Here is a 19,142-nt window from a genome sequence, read left to right on the forward strand (position 1 = left end):
AGCCCCCAATAAAATGATCTACTACTAATAAAAAAATTAGCATGTAAGAAAAGTTGGGAGAACTCTACCTCAAATTCTATGTCAAATAAACACCAAATGGATCGATGACTTAAAAAAACAAAACAAAAACTTTTTCCTATCAGAAAGGATATTAAAAAAAAAACCTCAAAAGGACATGTCTGATCAGAACACACAGTAGCAAACGAAGGGGTAGGAAGAGAGTGGAACACATCCTGGCCCACCAAGCCCTGAGGACAATACAGTATTCCTGCTCAGAGAAGCCAATGCAGACAGGACAGTAGGGCCAGCCCCACTACAAGACACGTGGACCCTCGCTGACCCACAGCGCTACAGGGGACAACATTGGAGGGAATAGCACCCGATCTGACCCACCACACTGAGGTGAAACACTAAGGGTGTGCAATAGAACAGCAAGGGGAACAGAGCAAGGAAGTCCCGAGGGAATACCAAAAATAGAGTTTGGGGTCAGGGTGTAGCACCTCATCAGATTCTAACACTCCCATAGGTTAACAAACAGACCTTGACCTATTTACAGGCTTTTATTTTCTGTCATTGGTTTTTGTTGTGGTTTTTCTTTTGTTGCTTTGTTTTGCTCTGTCTTGTTTTTGTGCATACTATTATCTCTGCAGGTCTACCTAGATAAGATAGGTGGCGGGATAAACAATCTGGAGGAGAAAACGGTTCTGGGAGGACATTGGAGAGGGGGACGCAGGGGAAAGGAAGTGGGTGTTAAACCCAGGGACAAGGAAACAAGTGATCCAAAATCAGTAGCAAGGAGGCTGTAGGAGAACTGGTAGGGCTTGACCAAGGGCAATGTAACTGACAGGAATTACTAAAACCCAAATGAAGGCTGAGCATGATAGTGGGACAAGAGGAAAGTAAAAGGAAATAGAAGAACGAACAAGGAAGCAAAAGGCATTAATAGAGGTATAAATACAGGCGTGTACATATGAAAATATATTTATATACGATGATGGAGAAATATATCTATGTGCATATATTTACAGGTTTAGTATTAAGGTACCAGATGGACATTGGGCCTCTACTCAAGTACTCCCTCAATGCAACAATACTTTGTTCTATTAAACTGACATTCCATGATGCTCACATTCCCAACTCAATCGCTGAAGACAAAGCAGGTGCATAAGCAAATGTGGTGGCCAGCTGTCAAAAAATATAGTATCTGGGGTCTTAAAGGCTTGAAGATAAACAAGCAGCCAGTGGGCTGAGAAGCAACAAAGCCCACATGGAAGCAGCACACCAGCCTGTGTGATCATGAGTTGTCCATAGGATCAGGTATCAGGCATCAAAGAACAAAAAAATCATATCATTGTGAATGAGGGATAGTGCGGGGTGGAGACCTAAAGCCTACCTGTAGGCAATGAGACATCCCCTTACAGAAGGGTCACGGGAAGGAGATGAGACAGGGTACAGTACAGCAACGATGAAACATACAACTTTCCTATAGTTCTTTAATGCTTCCTCTACCCCACACTATCATGATCCCAATTTTTCCTTACAAATCCGGCTAGACCAGAGCATGTACAATGATACCGATAAGAACTGGAAATACAGGCTATCCATGACAGATAAGCCCCCTCAGGACCAATAATGCAAGTAGCGATACCAGGAGGGGAAGGGGAATGTGGGGTAGAAAGGGGAAACCAAACCGATCACAAGGATCTACATATAACCCCCTCCCTGGAGGATGGACAACAGAAAAGTGGGTAAAGGGAGACATAGGACAATGTAAGACATGACAAAATAATAATTCATAAATTATCAAGGGTTCGTGAGGAAGGAGGGATGGGGAGGAAGAGGAAAAATGAGGAGCTAATACCAAGGGCTAAAGTAGAAATCAAATGTTTTGAGGATGATGGCAACAAATGTACAAATGTGCTTGACACGATGGATGGATGGATGGATGGATGGATGGATGGATGGATGGATGGATTGTGATAAGTTGTTTAAGAGCCCCCGATAAAATGATGTTTTTTTTTAAAGTAGTCCCACCGTGGTGAGGTCAGGTGAGTGGGGCAAGAGTACATGCTGTTTTCTGCCCAAAAGTGACACACTGACATGGTTGCATGAGCGGGTGCATTGTTGTGGTGGCAAAACCAGTCCCCCGTCTGCCACAAATCAGGCCTTTTTTCTCACACTGTTAAGTAATCTTTAGAGATTTAGAACCTCTAAAAAGAAAACTTGATTAACAGTCTGACCTGGTGGAACAAACTAAGAGCATAGTCTTGATCTCCGAATTCACTTGCCGAGTGAACTTTGTTTTGGGCGAGCTAATGGTGTTGTCTTCTTCTAGCTTGATTCATGTTTACTTTCAGAGTTGTAAGAACAGCACCAGGTCTCCTCACCAGTAATGACCTTGGGGTAAAAAAGGCTGGGTCACTTTGGAGCTGTTCTTTCAAAATATGGCATGTTTCCACTTTTGTTATGCTTTTTCCTGGTCAGTAGAACCCAAGGCCCAATTTTCAGAGACCTTTCTCATTCCCAAATCTTCTTCCAGATAGCTTCCCCATCTCTTCAATGGTCTGTCTTCAAGCACAAGTGCACGAATTTTGTCGACATTTTCACCCCTAGTTCCAGAACGAGGTTTGTCATCAATTGACATTTCACCTTTTTTGAAATGAGAAAACCACTCATACACTTGCGTTTTTCCCAAAGCACTGTCCTTGTAAGCTGTGTTCAACATCACAACAGCTCCTGTGGCATTTTTCCCAGAGCAGGAAACAAAATTTCATGGCCGCAGTTTGTTCTCTTAAACTGACCATCACAAAAAAAATGAGGTTCAAGAAAAAGAAAAAAGGTTCAAGCGAAACTGCTTTTATGAAAAAATTCACTGTGACCAGAGAGAATCTTCCCAGGTGATGTCACTGGGTGCACTTAACTCAGTGAGTTGTTTGATGCTCATCTAGCAGGGGAAAATGTATACTACAGAAGTTCCTCCCAGCAGAGCTGTTTTTCCAGGGGGTTTTTTTTTTCTGGGGGGGGAAGCCCCACATATGTCTAACAAGGGAGAGGCAGGGGGATACACACATACAAGTGGGCTTCAAAAGTTCCTGGAAAAATTCAATTATCTTTTCATTTCATTGCTCACAAACTTGTTGATGCTCTCTAGTATACATACATACATTACAGTGGCATAATGGTTAAGTGCTTGTTGTTTGTTACCTGAAAGACCATGGAAGAAAAGACCTTTCTGCTTCCATAAACATTACAACCTAAGAAATTCTATTAAGAAGTTCTAATATTCCAGGGTCCTAGAAGTCAGAATCAATAAGAAACTAACAGGGCTACTGCACATGGGAACTACTCTTGGGCAACATGAATGATAATGTAATTTTTCTCTCAAAGCCTTTTTTTAATCCCTTTTGAAATGTACACTGTAGGCATGTATTCAAAATATTTATTTGAAAAAAAAAACTTTTCAGCCTGGCTACACTTAAAAAAAGTTATTATCAAATTAATTCCAGGTCATGATGTCCCTAGGTATTTCAGAGTGCTCAATATGGTTTTTCAGTAGATTGCTAAGCCCTTTTCCCAACCTGTTTACAGTCAAGACAGTTCAGTAACCTTTGCACACCCAAGCACTATATTATTTCCAAAATCCTCAATCTCTTATCATAGCCTATCTTTACTGAAGGTACTAAAACTGAAGACCACTTCAACTGAAGGAAACAAATTTCAACAAGTGAAAATTTTAAATGAACCTAACTTGTGAACGTCAGTCCCGAAAAAATGCCGAGACACATAAGAAAGATTTGGGGGGAAAAGAAAAAAAGATTTGGATATTCAAGTACTTTAAGGGCATAAATGGCTATGAAGATAACAATAGCTAAAAATACAGATGAAATTTTACTACTTGCTAAGGGCTTTACAAGTACTATCTCATTTATTTCTCATTATAACCTCCAGGAAGTTGCTAGTGTGCCTAGTTTAAAAATAAAAGTTGGGCTTTTATACAGATGTAAATTACTCAGTCATAATAGTGATAGCTGAAATTCTTCAACACTTTACATATGTATGAAAACTATAAATAACGAAATAGTGATCTTAACCACTTGGAAAGATCAACAACCATAAACCGATAACAAATAAATATACATAATAAATATAAATAACATGATCAACAATAATAAATTACAAACTATAAGTAACCAAGAGGTAGAGATCTACATAATACAAAACAATAGTCTAGGACAGGGGTCCTCAAACTTTTTAAATAGGGGACCAGTTCACTGTCCTTCAGACCCGTTGGAGGGCAGGACTAGTTCAAAAAAAAAAGATGAACAAATTCCTATGCACACTACGTATATCTTATTTTGAAGTAAAAAAACAAACAGGGCAAAAACACCTGGCGGGCAGGATAAATGCCCTCGGAGGGCGGCGTGGCCCATGGGCCATAGTTTGAGGACGCATGGTCTAGAAGGTAGCTAAGTAATTCTATAACTTTTCAGCCTAAGTCATGCCTGAAAGGCACTGTCTTCATTTACAGCTATATCAAATCATAAAAAAAAAACCATAGGTCAGTCTCAATCTCCTAGAAAGGTAAAAGAAGTGTAGCTATAATCAGTTAAAACAAAAACCTACTGCCATCAAGTCAATTCTGACTCATGACCCTATAGAACAGAGTAGAACTCTGGGGGTGGGGGGCTCCCACAGGTGTTAACTTTTTACAGGAATAGAAAGCCTCATCTTTCTCCAGCAGTGGCTAGTGGTTTTGAAATACTGATCCTGTAGTTTGTAGCCCAGCGTGTAACCACCACCAAATTTTAGCACTAACATAAGAAAAATGGGGCTGTTGCTCTCATATAGATTTATAGCCTCAGAAATCCTTCTGCACTTTATAAAGTAACTACAAGTTATAAGTGACTCAATGGCAAGACAGTCAGCCTTCTGAAAATATACTATTGGCCTCCCAGCATATTAGGTCCGTGGAAGGTGAAAATGTTTTCACTTACTTTTCATTTCCACATTAAAATAACTCATTTAGTGAGAGACAGGCAAATTATTCATGAGAAAAGTTTTCAACTCCCCGTTGAATTAAAAGGGAAAACCTAAGGCAGCTAGCTTGCCCAGAAACAGCCTTCATCACATTTTGATTATCAGGTGAATTCAGTGTTCAACCTAGCAAGTGTCCCACAAACAATTTCAGAAGTCACACCTAATGATACTTAGCTAAGTCTCAAGTTTAGCATCTTTTTGGACACTTTACTAAGTATGCCCACTTGCAAGATATCAGCTAATAGGCTTTGTTTGCACAACACCAAACCAAAATTATATTGAAAGATTTTAGGTCAAAAAATAATTAGTTATGTGGGAATTAATATGCATTAGTTTCCTATTATGCTTCCTCCTCAAAACAACACTCCATATAAATAAACTTAACATTTTGATTGCTGAAAACAAGGAGGCTAAGAATTCTATTTACACTTTTATTTCAGCAAATTTACTCCATAAAACCTGAAGAGGTTTCAAAACGTTCATGTAAAAATTCCATTCTCTTTTAAATCCCCATCTTAAACATGTTGTACAAATATTTAAATCTCAGGACAGGTTAACTAGGTTTCCACCTCTCTGATTCAATAATTCAAAACTGGGGGAAGTTTTTTAAGGCAAAGGTCATAGTAGAGCATCTTATGAAGACAGATCCTTCAGAAAGCTATAACAAATCCAAAAATCAAAGGGACTACAAACTTGTATAACAAAATCACTTACATCTAGGTAGGTAAATCACCTCTCCTAAAATATGGACCAATTCAGTCTGAATATTCCCATAATGCATTTTAGCTAATCCTCAGTTAAAGCAGCAGCTTTGTAGCAAAAATATCAAGTGCACATAACCAGTGGGTAGGAGTGGGAAGGAAGTGAGTAAAGCTAAATTACCTAACCAAAACTCACTGCCAACAGTCAATCTCAACTATGGTGACCCTATAGAGCAGAGTACTGTACAACTGTGTATTTCAGGTTTCTTCTTTTGGGATTCTGAGGCTGTAAATCTTTACAGGAGCTTTTTAAAAGCCTCATCTTTGGCCCACAGAGTCGCTGGTGGTTTAGAATTGTAGACCACTACACTACCAGGATTCTATTAAAGTACCTAAGATGCTAATAATTCTTTAGCTATGCAAGTAACTGCACTGAGAATGTAACAGAACAACAAGTGAGAGAAGGTCCCTTGTCCTCAGAGAATTATATGATAGAAATGAGTAACAAGAAAACAAGATAAATACAGATTACGCCTGGAATGAATTAAGATAAAAGAATAATAAGGAAAATCAAAGAACGGTTAGAAAAGTCAGAAGTTAACAACTGAGCTAACAAGAAAAGAATTTGACTAATTTCAGAATTCCAGAAAGAGGGAACAAAACAAAGGTCTTAAATTTAGACAAAGGAAAAATGCCTGGTGAAAGAAAGCTGTGAGTTTGCCTTTTTGTGCCAGCATAGCATCCCTAAGATGGGTGGTGTCCAGCCTGTCAATCAAATCACAGCCTGATGGTGCCTCCTTGTGGGTGTGGCCTTCTCATAAAGAGGATCCTAAGAACTTCCTCTTTTATCTGCCTTCACCTTCCTATTGATCCATGTGAAGACCTGCAGCAGACCTGGAGATTGCTCCACTGCCAATGGATCCACAAAACTTTGCACCCACCAGCCTGTGATCTTCCTGTATCACTGCAAGTGGCTTCATGAATCTGAAAATTAATTTGTGGACTAGTATTGGACTTATGGACTTGATCTGGAATGGGATGTTTGCTTGATATATAATTACCTTTCTTACACATGACTGTCTCTGGATTTGTTTCTCTAGTTTACCCAGCCCAACATAGAGGCCAAAGGCCAACTGGCCAGGATGACAAGAAGCAAAGCTTCAGAAAGAGAGGGAGCAGACAATGCAGATTCTTGTTTCTATTTTTAAATCCTATGGGAAGCCTAAGATCATTTTAAACTGAAAATGTATCTGATCCGATTACATTATTTAGGATCAATGGGGACTGAAAAAAGTTAGCATGGTGGCTTGGACAACCCTAGTAGTACAAACTTAACACTAAACTAATTGCTGTCAGGTAGATTCTGACTTGTGGCAGCCCTGTGTACTGCAGAATAGAACTCCCATCTCTAGTGATTTCAGGGCTGCGACCTTTCAGAAGCAAATAGCAAAGTTGTCTTCAGAAGCACCTCTACTTGTTTGAACCAATTTCCCATTACTAGTCAAGAACTTAATGATTTGAGTCACCCAAAGCCCATTGGTGTTCTATTGATTCTAATTTATTGTGACTATTATTTATGCTAGCTGCCAGGGAGTCAGTTCCAACCCATAGCTATCTTATGTACACTGCATGTTCCCATGCCATTCTCATAACTGTTCCTATGCCTGAAGTCATTGTTGGAGCCATTGTCAATCCATCTCATTGAGGGACTTCATTTTCTTTTCTACACTTTTATTAAGCATGATGTCCTTCTCCAAAAACTAGTCTCTCTTAACAACAAGTGAGACTAAGTCTCACCACCCTTGCCATACTTCTAAGACAAATTTGTGTTTGTCCTTTAAATAATACATGGTACTTTCAATATACTGCTCCAGCACCACAATTCAAACGTATCCATCCATTCTTCCTTCTTATTAGATGTCCAACTTTCAAATGTATATGAGGCAATGGAAAATACCCTGCAGACAGAGTGAAACTGCCCCTTAGGGTTCTCTAAGGCTGTAAATCTTTATGGAAGCAGACTGCCTCATCTTTCTCCCATGAAGCAGCTGGAAGATTTTTACCACCAACCTTTTTGTTTAGCAAGCCAATGCTTAATCCACTGTGGTACCAGGGCTCCTAGTCTAGTCAAAATTCTCATTGCCACCAATTTGGTTCTACCCAGCCCTATCAACCCTACCGGGCTGGGTAAAACTGCCGCTGTGGTGCTCCAAGACTAACTCTGGGTGGTTTCAAACTGCTAGTGGGATAGGATATAGTTGAGAGATTTGTGAAGCAGAGAAATAAATTTCCCAGTGAATTAGAGTAAGAAAAAAAGGACAGAATATAAGATGGTGCCCAAAATCTTTAAGCTTAAATAAGCACAGACAGAAAAGAATGGAAAAAAAAAAAAAGAAAAGAATGGAAAAAAGATGGAGTTATAAAAGCACCAAGAATTCCTTATGACAATTGTGGGGGAAAGTCTAGGAAGCAGTTATAGAACAAGATTAGAATTGGGAGAAGAAATCTAGACTGGAGATTTAAATTTGAAATAATTTACATAAAGCTGAGATGTAAGGTCATGAGACCATGTTTCAGAATATATAAATATTATCACAGAAAAATCTAATGCCTGTATTTCAACAATTCTAAGTGACATAATATGCAATCTACTATATAGACTTGGTTTATGCTCAGTTCTATCCCTTCAACCCACAAGCTTTTTTCCTCAACCCACAAGCTCCCTCTGATCACAGTCTTCCAGTCACTACCATCTTTGTGACTAAGCCACCACAGTAAACTAATGATGTTTGGATAATTCTACAATGTCAAAGCATTTCGCATTCACTATCTTGAGTCTACTAAGAACTCTGAGAGACAAGCAAAGATCACCTATACTACAAAGCAGAAAATAAGTCTTATACAGGCTGACTTGGTTATCATCAGTTATTAAATGGAATGAAACTAGGTTTCAAATTCAAGATTGCTGTATTCACAGATTATCAGAAGAAATAAGCAGCATGACAGCAGTATTTATCATTATCTGCCCTGTTCACTACTCAATTCCCAGCACTCATAATACTGCAAGCAGATAATGTAGTCACTCAAACACGTGCTGAGGCAAAGAACATCATCTCTACTAGAACTCAAGGGGTAAAGAAAACAAAATCTATAGAGGCAGCATTAGTGAGCTGATACTTTTTTTTTAATCACCATTAGGGGTTCATACAACTCTTATCACAATCCATACATACATACATCAATTTTGGAAAGCACATTTGTACATTCATTTCCCTCATCATTCTCAAAACATTTGCTCTCCAATTAGGCCCCTGGCATCAGCTCATTTTCCCCCTCCCTCTCCCCTCCCCCATCCCCCTCATGAACCTTTGATAATTTATAACTTGTTATTTTGTCATATCTTACACTGTCCGACATCTCCCTTCACCCACTTTTCTGTTGTCGGTCCCCCAGGGCGGAAGTTATATATAGATCCTTGTAATCAGTCCCCCTTTCAAACCCACCTTCCCGGTATCGCCACTTTCACCACTGGTCCTGAAGGGAACATCCGTCCTGGATTCCCTGTGTTTCCAGTTCCTATCTGTACCAGTGTACCTGCTCTGGTCTAGCCAGATTTGTAAAGTAGAATTGGGATCATGATAGTGGGGGGAAAGAAAGCATTTAGGAACTAGAAGAAAGTTGTGTTTCATCATTGCTACACTGCTCCCTGACTGGTTCCTCTCCTCAGAGCTGATACTTTCTTATCCTACCTTTTCATTACCAATATGGAAATACTATAATTTATTTCCAAGATAAGCAAGTATAAATTAGATAATACCTAACAAGTCATTTAAGCTTATTCGAGATTATTCAACATAGTATTTCTGATCTTATTTCACGTGACAATTTCCCCCTTTTACTCTAAATTGTTTGAGTTTAAAAAACTCAAAAGGTCAATCAAGTTTTAAAATAAAACAGAAATAGTCAAGTGTTACCATGAATACCATGTGTATTCATGGTCTAGAGTTCCATGAAATTGGCCTAAGCATGTACGCATGGAGGCACATGTAACTTAACATCCTAAATTATGTGAAATAGGGCATTAAGTGTTTTGGACTATTATGAACACCATAATAAAACCTTTTCAGAGTCCGCTTCCAGCCATCCTTGTCACTGTGCCACTGCTGGAGCTAATGGCAGAGACAGAACAGGCTTCCAACTGCAGGAACACAGCATGAGGAAGCAAGCCCCTCAGCCACACCCACCACACAAATCCCAAGTATGTATGTACCCAGTCACATCTTCAGACCTCACCTGCACCCAACTCATGGTTCTGTGGTACCAGGGTCTGGGTTTGGGGGTCTTGAAATAGTTAACAAAAAGAGTTGCTTTCCCTTTAAAATAAAAACATTGTTTGGGGCCACAGATATACATGGGGTCGGACAATGCCCACTGAATGACGCACACTTGTGTGTGTGCATGTGTGTGTACCAATAAACAGTTGTATACACAGTGAACTGAATTTAACATAGATTGGCTGATTTGATATAAACAAAATCTTTTCAACAAGTGACACTTGAGCAACTGGACAACCATATGTACTATGTTGATCCTAAGTGCAAAGGAAAATACTTCACCTAAGGATAGAGAGATTTTCAAAAGTCCTTCCAAAAAAAGGTGTATATATTTCATGATTCTACACCAGTGCGCAAGAGATGATATCCAATATGGTTTTCTGTTGCTATACACTCTATAATGAACATAACTAGTGACTACCCTACTGAACAAATAATTCTACTCACAGACTATGTCTATAATTTCTGGAAATTCTATTAGATAGTACTGCTCTAGATTAAGGAAGTTTCCTTTAACAGAATATAGATCAACAATTCAAACCTTGGCTCTTGCCATAGTTTCTTAAGCCAATATTCAGAAATAGCACTTATTTCACCTGAAAATTAGGATAAGCAGTTTGCAAACCAAAATACTACAGTTAAACCTGAGTATATATGTTCAACTTACAACTACTAAAACTAAAAACATACCCACTGCCATCAAGTTGATTCCAACTCAAGATACTACTATATAGGGTTTCCAAGGCTATAGCTTTACAGTAACAGACAGCCTCATCTTTCTCCTGCTGAGCACCTGCTGGATTTGAATCTCTGATCATGTGGTTAGCAGTCCTGCTTTGCTTACCTGATAAAGACAACTACTAATTGTGCCTAAATGTTATGTAAAGTTACTTCACTGTGATACAACTAACCCCCACAAACTCTTACACAAGAAATTCTAAATCACAATCACCTTCAATTGCCGTACATATAGTTTAGCTTTATAAAAGGATTTAAGCCTTTTCTTGCAGTGAAATATAGTAATTCCTAAGTGATCTTCTGGACAGAGTAGAACAGTCCCACAGGGTTGTGAGAATGTAAACCTTGATGGTAGCAGATGGTCTCATCTCTTTCCTGTGGAGCAGCCGGGTAGATTTAAACTGCACAACTTTCAGTAGTGGTTGAATGCTTAACTATGGTGTTCACCAGGGCTCCTTATCTGCACTAACCAAAAACAAAAAAAAAACATCACTCGAAACTGCTTGTGCTAATGTTGTAGCTCCAACATTTACCAGCTCATGCTTCTTGATACAAAGAGGGCTTCAAAAAGTTTGTGAGGAAATGGAATTAGGAGATAATGCAATGTTTCCATGAAACTTTTGAAGCCCCCTTGTAATAGAAGAGGCTGATGGCGTAGTGCTTATGTCTAAAGCTAATCACAAGGTCAGAGCTACTAGCCAAACCATGGGAGAAAAAAGAGACTTTCTACTCCAGTGAGGAGTTAGTCAAGAATCAGTCTCTGCACAGAACCCAGGTGCAGGAATGGGCACAGCGAGCGATGTAAGTGTGGGGGAGGGGGAGGGACAGAGACCATGGGGGGAGACAGCAGTCATTGTGAGATCTGAAAATAATAATTCACAATCAAGGGGTCACAAGGAGGGAGGAGCTGATACCAAGGGCTCAACAGACTCCAACTGACATATCATAGACACTCAAGCAGCTCTAAGACTCAGTCATCAATTCGATTTCGTCTCACAGTAACCCTAGAGGACAGGGTAGAACTACCCTTGCGGGTTTCTGAGTCTATTTTACGGGAGGCAAAACCCTCATTTTTCTCCCCTGGAACAGCTCTTTGGAGAGGTCTACACTGGTAAAGAACTGACTAGGCAATAATCAGCATCCTATCATGAGTGCATCATCATACAAGTATGTCCTATGGGTATGTCATCTTGGAAACATCCTCCAGTCAGATCTTTAGATGTCTACAACCCTAGCTGAAATCTTGATTGAGACTTAAAGAAACTCTACAAGGAGTCAGAAACACTCAGCTTAGGCACTCCCACATTCTTGACCCCTATAAACTATAAAAGCTTGTTGAGAATAAATTAGAATTCACTATTAAAAGCACATCATTTATACTGTGAAAATTAGAACCCACTATCTTACTTATTACCAGTATGCATATGTAGTGAAGCCAACTCTCCCTAAAACTTCCCATTTAGGAAGTTTTAAAAATGTGTTTAGCAGTTCTGAGTACCAAGGAAAACAAAACCTACTCGACTGGGTTTTAAAACTCATTCCTGCTAACAAAAACAGGATGGACAAAATTTAAATAGGTCTTTAAAAAATCAAATCTGAAAACTGAATTTAAAAGACCTAAGATGTAACATCAAAAACAAAACAAAGACCTATAGATAGAGCTCTATTTTTGAAGCCCTCAAATTATCAATTTCAAGGAATACACAAACTGGTCCATCACCATCTACAAAGCATGAAAGAAGACATAACTCCTGTCACTCAAAACTTAACTGTGGTAGCAACTGTACAGTAATGCTTGATGTGACTGAACGATTGAATAATTTATCTGTATTTACTCCAAATAAAATGGTCTTGGGGAAAAACAAACTCCTGTCACAGAAAACATTTTTAAAAGAAGTGAAAGGAACACTGTCTTTTCCCCCTTCAATATGCCAAATACACTAATACTCTAAGGTCTACTAAAGTTAGCCAAGTCAAAGGATGTATTTTAGATTTTCATTTTGGTTACAGGACAGAACAGAGAAAAGGTAGAATGAGACTGTAGGCAAAACAATGAATCAGTAGATTACTGCTATAGTCAATGACCAAGTTAGGATATGAGGAGGGGCTGAACTATGGAACATAAACATAGGGGAGAAGTAAGATACAATTTAAAGTTCGCATAAATGAGATACGGGTAATGTCCTTAATTAACAGAAACACAGATAGAAGAAATAGGTTAAGAGAATAATGTCTGATGTATGAAAGGAACTAAGCAGATTAGGGTAAAAATAAAACTTTCCAACTTTATTACAGATTACACTTGACAAAGTTCAATCAGTTCAAAGGAGAAAACTAAGGGCAAAGGAGGTTTGGTAAATACAAGGTGAAACAAGCCCTTTTCTATACCTTCCATATCCTACACTCAAAGTCTCATTTTCATTCTCCAGCCATTATCCCCTTTTTCTGCATTGCTACCTTATTTGGATCTAAACAGCTTAACATTTTTATCAGAAGTAAAACAGAAGTTGGTGGGGTCTAAGTTTAAATTCTATTTTCATTTGCTTATTTTACTTTCAGACTAGAAGTTAGTCTTATTCCCTTGTCCTATAACTCTCCAAATTTTCTTCTTCTTTCTGTTCATTGTTCATTTGCTTTCTCAATTTTAAAGCATCAAGAACTTTACACATAAAAAAACTATGTCAAAATTTTTCTCAGTTAAAAAAAATATATAGAGCTCATTATGTGCCCAAAAAGCCACTGGTGAAGGAGATCCAATTATAATTGAAAACTACAGGGAATCAAAGTTAACATCCAAATAGCTACTAACAACAAAACTAAGTTTACCTTTTATCTCTAAATTCTCTTACAGCCAGAAATGCTACATTTCGGTTTTTCAATAAGTTCACTTAAAAATTTGAAGTCCCGGAAGCGGATACCAGGGGCTCAACTGGGAAGAGAAGGCTTTGAAAATGATGATGGCAGCATGTGTGCAAATGTGCTTGACACACTGGAGGAATGTAAGGATTGTGATAAGTGATGTAAGAGCTCCCAATAAAGTATTAAAAAAAAGAGAATTTGAAGTCCCTCATATGACTAAAGAAAACAAAAAAATACTGGGGAAAATATTCAAAAAGAATGAGTAAAGTCCTCAAGAAAGACATGCAAGTGTGATATAATATTAGGTAAAGTGTATTCGGTGTACAGTCAGATAGCCAGGAGACTTGGTAAAGACTCCAATCACAATTTAACTCCAGGATCAACCTTTCCAAATCTTAATTTTCTTATCTATACTACTGTAATTATAATATTTGCCCCATAGAAACTATTTTAAAATATACACTGTAAACTACATAAAACACAATCATCATCTGTAAACTTCAGCTATTATGATTACTATTTTTAGATCTACAGGATGAAAAAAAATGAGAAAAAAGGAGGGGAAAAAACAGGAAAACAGAAAGGTGGAAAAGGGGCCACTTTTGTCAGAAAAAAACAAGCAACAGTTGCGCCAATTACTCACTAGTGGTGTTTCCATCATCAGAAAATCAAATACCAACAATATTTATCAAAATTTTCGAATAAATTAATCTGTCCCTGAACAACTTATGTACAACGTTCACAAGTGTATGCAAGGGTTAAAAGTAATTGTTAACAAAAACCCTAGTCTCTGGAGTAATCTTTATATTCTACCAACTAAACCACATCCACTGCCCCTCATCCTGACTCATAGCTTAGGATATTGTCAACACAAGGAATTTAAAGGAAAGCAATCCCAGATAAGAAATGTAATACAGTGAACCCTCGCCACTTCGCGCTTCGACTTCCACAGCTTCACTCTATCGCGGTTTTTGCGTAACAGCGCATGCTCTGTCATTACTGCCACTGATTGGCTCATACTGTACATGCTTGATGCCATAAATAATATAATAAATGATCATTGTAACGTCCAAAATGTTTTACTGTATTTTCCCTTTTTCGTTTAATAAATTGGGTAATACAAGTGTAATGGTGACTAAAGGGTGTTTTTTCATGTCCTCTATGCTCTAACTACGAAAATATTTGATTTACAAATAAGGAATCCTACTTCGCAGAATTTCATTTATCAACGGTAGGGTCTAGAACTGATTAACCGCAATAAACCAGGGTTCACTGTATCCTTCTCTATGAATAAATCAAGCTCATTTATTTTCAGTTCAACTTCTTAATCATAATTAAGATGCATATTCATAGACAGGATTTAAAATGTATATTCTTAAGACAAGTAACTTGAGAAACTATTAAGCAATGTGTAAAATATGATTTCCCAAATTGTGGGGGAGGGGTTGTTTCTTCCCAGTTTTATATGTGTCAAGATAGAAGTTCCATTAGAAGTGCTACACACAACTCTCATAGAGAAAACACATACATTACTACAGAGCAAAGTACTGAACTCTATGTCTAATCTCAACTTTCAGTTCACCATTACTAGAGAGAAGTTCTGTACTCTCTAATCTCAACTTTTATTTCAGAAAATAAATTTTATACAATATATCAATACCTTCTTTGCTTTGGACTCTATTATCTCTTTTGCTCTAAATGTGCTAGCAGGATTCAAGTTTAGCAAAATGAGTTCTGTTTCGAAATGAGAGCAACTGTCATTAGACAACTTTGGCGAATTGTTCAAAATATACCACCTTTTATCTCAGAAAGGTAGCTAAATAATGTTAACTCAAGTTAATGTTAGCTACATTAATTTCTTTACTAATTTTCATTTGCTTAAGATAAATTTTGAGTTTTTAAAAAACAACTCACTGAATAATGCCTGAGTCATTTAAGAACTAAACATAATAAGGAATGTTAATTTAAAACACCATTTAATTCTGAAAGACACAAGTATCATTAAAAGATCATTTGTCAAAAGGGCTTCTATTAGAGCAATTAAAATGCACAACTTTTTACAAAGCCATACTTTTTTATAAACTTAAGCCAGTATAACCTTGGTGGGAGGGAGGGAAAAAAAAAATCAGCACTTTTTTTCTACAGATATTTAAGTTCCCAAAGCAGTTTGCTCTGGTTTTTTAGGTTTCAGTTCCTCGTAATTTTTCTTATCCTTGTTTTGTTTCTTAGGAAATTGTTCTACACATTTAATTTCTGTAATGGACTAAAATGTTGAGAAAGGGCATGCCTTCAAACAAGCTATATCATGAAACATCAGATTAAAAACTTTTTGTTTCACACACTATAATTCCACACATTTAGAATGTAAACTTTCTGCCAAAATATGTGAAATATTTGTTGCATCTTTTTCTACCTTCCTGCCAAACTATAGACCCAAACAGCATAAGGTGCATTATTTATCACAAAAAACGTAATTTCTGCCTTTAAGCATGCAAAAAATTTACAATTTAGAACTTCTGAATTGGAAATATTCCTATTTTCTAAGCTGCACTTTTACTCAGATAACGTAAATTATCACCAATAGTTGTTTTTCGACTGTCCAGGAAACTGAAGCCAAGCATTATGGCGAAAAAATGAAAAGTACCTGAGAATAAACAAAATAGTTTACAAACAAACATTGAATTTGCTCACCAAATAGTACTTACAAATCCCACAGGACTGCACAGGAAGGTGTTGGTTTTTCCTCTGTAATCTTTGTTTTCCAGTTTGTTTTTTTATTTTGTATCCTCTGAAATAATTTCCAAGTTCTTTGAAGATACTTAACCTATGGCTATTTGACATAGAGTTATTTCAAATCAGCTACCCATACTTCTGTAAAGTTTTCATATGGCTAGCTCCAGAATTAGCCAAGTCTCTTGGATTTAAGATTGTAAAGTCTTCGGAGGCCTGTCTTCTTTATTATTCCATGTACTTGTCACTGTTGTACTAATCCACTCCACATGAAATATCCAATTTATGAGCCAAAAATCAAAAACAAAAAGAAAATGTCACATCTGAAGAACATTCCTAAAGCATCAGCATATACAGGGAAGACACACAGCTATCTCAATACTACCATGCTGCTGGGAAACGGCAACATCTTAAATTTCCATGTAAATAAAAGATAAAAGGAAAAAAACTTGGTATTCTTTCAATGTCTTCATTTAGAAGAGCTGTCGCATTGTGCCAAGAAAAGGGCCAAAATCAAAAATTCCTAAAACTTTTTAATAAAGGTAAAAAAACTACCACGAAACTTCAGCAATATTTAAACAATAATCTGAAACTGCCAAAAACTACTCGGTACACAACTCAAACATATCTTACAGTTTTGGGCTGAAGAACACCAACAGGGGGTAAGAGGGTAAGAAGCAAAAATTCCACCAGCTGAAATACTTTAATGAGTTATATAATCCGTTTGAACCAAAATACTGAAGAAATGCCTGGTCTCGTTTTAAGTAGCTTGTTGAATTGTTCACTATTATCAATTCACTTCAGGGTTGATTGTTGCCAATTTTTAACAAACTTCTGGAACAAAAATATCCAAAACCATTGTAATTCCAAAATGGCCACTTCAACTATCCAGGGCCTTTTACACACACAAGAAAAAAACCCTAGAAGATGATCTTCATATCTGAGTTATTCAATCACCTGAAAAAGTTATAACAAAAAAAAAAAAAACTTAAATTACACACGGTTTTGCTTTTGCACTACAAATCTATCCCTACCCTACAGCGACCATCTCTGGAGAGAAATCCACTTCTGGAAGCATTCAACTGGGGCCTGGAAAAGGACTTTGCCCAAGCAAATATCCAACAAAAGTCCACTATGGGAAAAGGGCTTTAGAGCATAGAGGGAGAAAGAAAAGTGGGGTGTGGGAGCTGCACGGACAAGTACTGATTTGGAGAAAGAAGGGTGAGGACCTAAAATGTGAAGGCATTCTTTCAGCCAACCTTCTTACACTCCGTGGGTAAATATTAAAAACTATGACACTGGCACGCAGTTTATAAAAGGTAGTCTATTTGCCACCCAAAGGAAAACGGACAGGTGGGCTGACAACGAAGCCTTACTCAATGTAAACTTCAAGAATTCGAGGTATATACGGAGAGATGTTCCCTCCAAATTGGAACGTCTTTTAAAAAAGAAGCATTATTTCCACAGAAGGGAGAGAAAGGTGGGTTAAGTTCAATTCGCCAGAGGGTGAGACTCCCCCGCTTCCGAGCGAGGGGAGTAAGGGGATAAAGGTGTCGGGTCCCAGTTCCTCGAATGAAGGAAACAGGTTTCTCCCAACGCTGAGGTGGTGGAAGGGAAGGAGCCTCGCTGGTAAACCACGGGGTGATTAAAGCGGGGGGAGGTTCGGGGGGGGGGCACAAGGTAGCACTCGCCCCGGTGGCCGGTAAGTGCCAGGGGCGTGGGAGAGGCGGGGAGTCCGGGCGCGCTGCTGAAGCAGCAGCCGAAGGCCACAGCTCGGCCTCGGCCAGCCAGCCGGCCCTCCGAAGGCTATGGTGCAAAAGGAGGCGGGCGGCCGGGCGGCCGAGGCCGGCGGGAGGCAGACCGAGCCCCGGGGACGTCGGACCCACTCCCTGCCTCCGCCAACCCCCACCCCCGCCGCCAGACACCGGGGCTGAGCCGCCCTCCCCTCCCCGCAGCCATGCACCTCCGCCCTCCGGGTTCAGGTCGATACCTAGACGGGCCTTCCCGCGCCTCCGTCCCTTCTCCCTTCCAGCTGCCCGTCCCCCTCAGCCCGTCCTCCGGCAGCCTCACACCTCGCGCCGCCAACGCCGCTCCCGACCCCTCCAACCCCAACGCCGACACGGGCACCCCTCCCCCGACACCGGCGCGGAGCCCAGAGAACGCTGTTACCTTCTGCCCCACCAGAGGTGCCCCTGGCCTGGGGGTGCCGCTGCGCTCGATCCCGGGAGAAGGTTTTCGGTACTTTGAATAATCCCCTTTTGCCGCTTTTCCCTCCCCCACAACCAGTCTCGGTCCCAAAATGGCGCCGACCCGATCCGCAATGTTCTGGGCCAAGTCTCGCGAGATCGTGGAGGGTGGCGAGGCGGGGAAGGAACTACAGGGATATAGGGGGGGGGGGCGGAAAGGCGGGGCGAGGAGGAAGAGGAGGGAGAAAAAGTGTAGAAAAAGCGCTGCAAAGGAACCTACTGGGCGGGGCAGCAGGAGGAGCGACTCCACGAGAGAACCTTCGGGCCCAAGCAACAGCTCTCGCCTGGGTCAAAGAAGCTCCGCCCTCCACGTCGGCGCCTAGGGGAAGGGTGGGGCGGGGCTATGCTGGGAGGCGGGGTTTCAGGGCGGGGCTTCGAAGCAGCCCGGGAGGCAGGGGCGCGCGGGAGGCGGTGGCTCCTCCCGGTGACGTCAAGAGCAGCTGGAGACGGGGGATTACCCCCTGCTGCTGACGTGAAGCCGGTGAACAATCGGGAAC

At 39.7% G+C, this 19,142-nt stretch overlaps 1 protein-coding gene across 3 annotated transcripts in view; it reads right to left on the bottom strand.

Annotated features, from left to right (window-relative positions):
- GPBP1 (GC-rich promoter binding protein 1) overlaps window positions 1–18,877 on the bottom strand; it is an 81,183-nt gene extending 62,306 nt beyond the window's left edge. Inside the window, exons 1-2 of one of the 3 annotated variants that reach the window (XM_045285124.1) lie at window positions 18,569–18,877; window positions 16,375–17,356 (exon numbers count right to left, since the gene is read on the bottom strand). The gene's annotated coding sequence lies outside the window, so the exon portion shown is untranslated. Of the gene's footprint in view, window positions 1–16,360; window positions 17,357–18,568 lie in introns of all 3 variants that reach the window. The other 2 variants (XM_004703601.3, XM_004703602.3) reach the window with 2 other exon arrangements.
- Between the last annotated feature and the right edge of the window lie 265 nt (window positions 18,878–19,142).

Source organism: Echinops telfairi, unplaced genomic scaffold (genome assembly GCF_000313985.2).
Source record: "Echinops telfairi isolate 266 unplaced genomic scaffold, ASM31398v2 ScPeMD7_7469;HRSCAF=8507_1, whole genome shotgun sequence".
In the NCBI taxonomy this organism is placed as follows: Eukaryota; Metazoa; Chordata; class Mammalia; order Afrosoricida; family Tenrecidae; genus Echinops; species Echinops telfairi.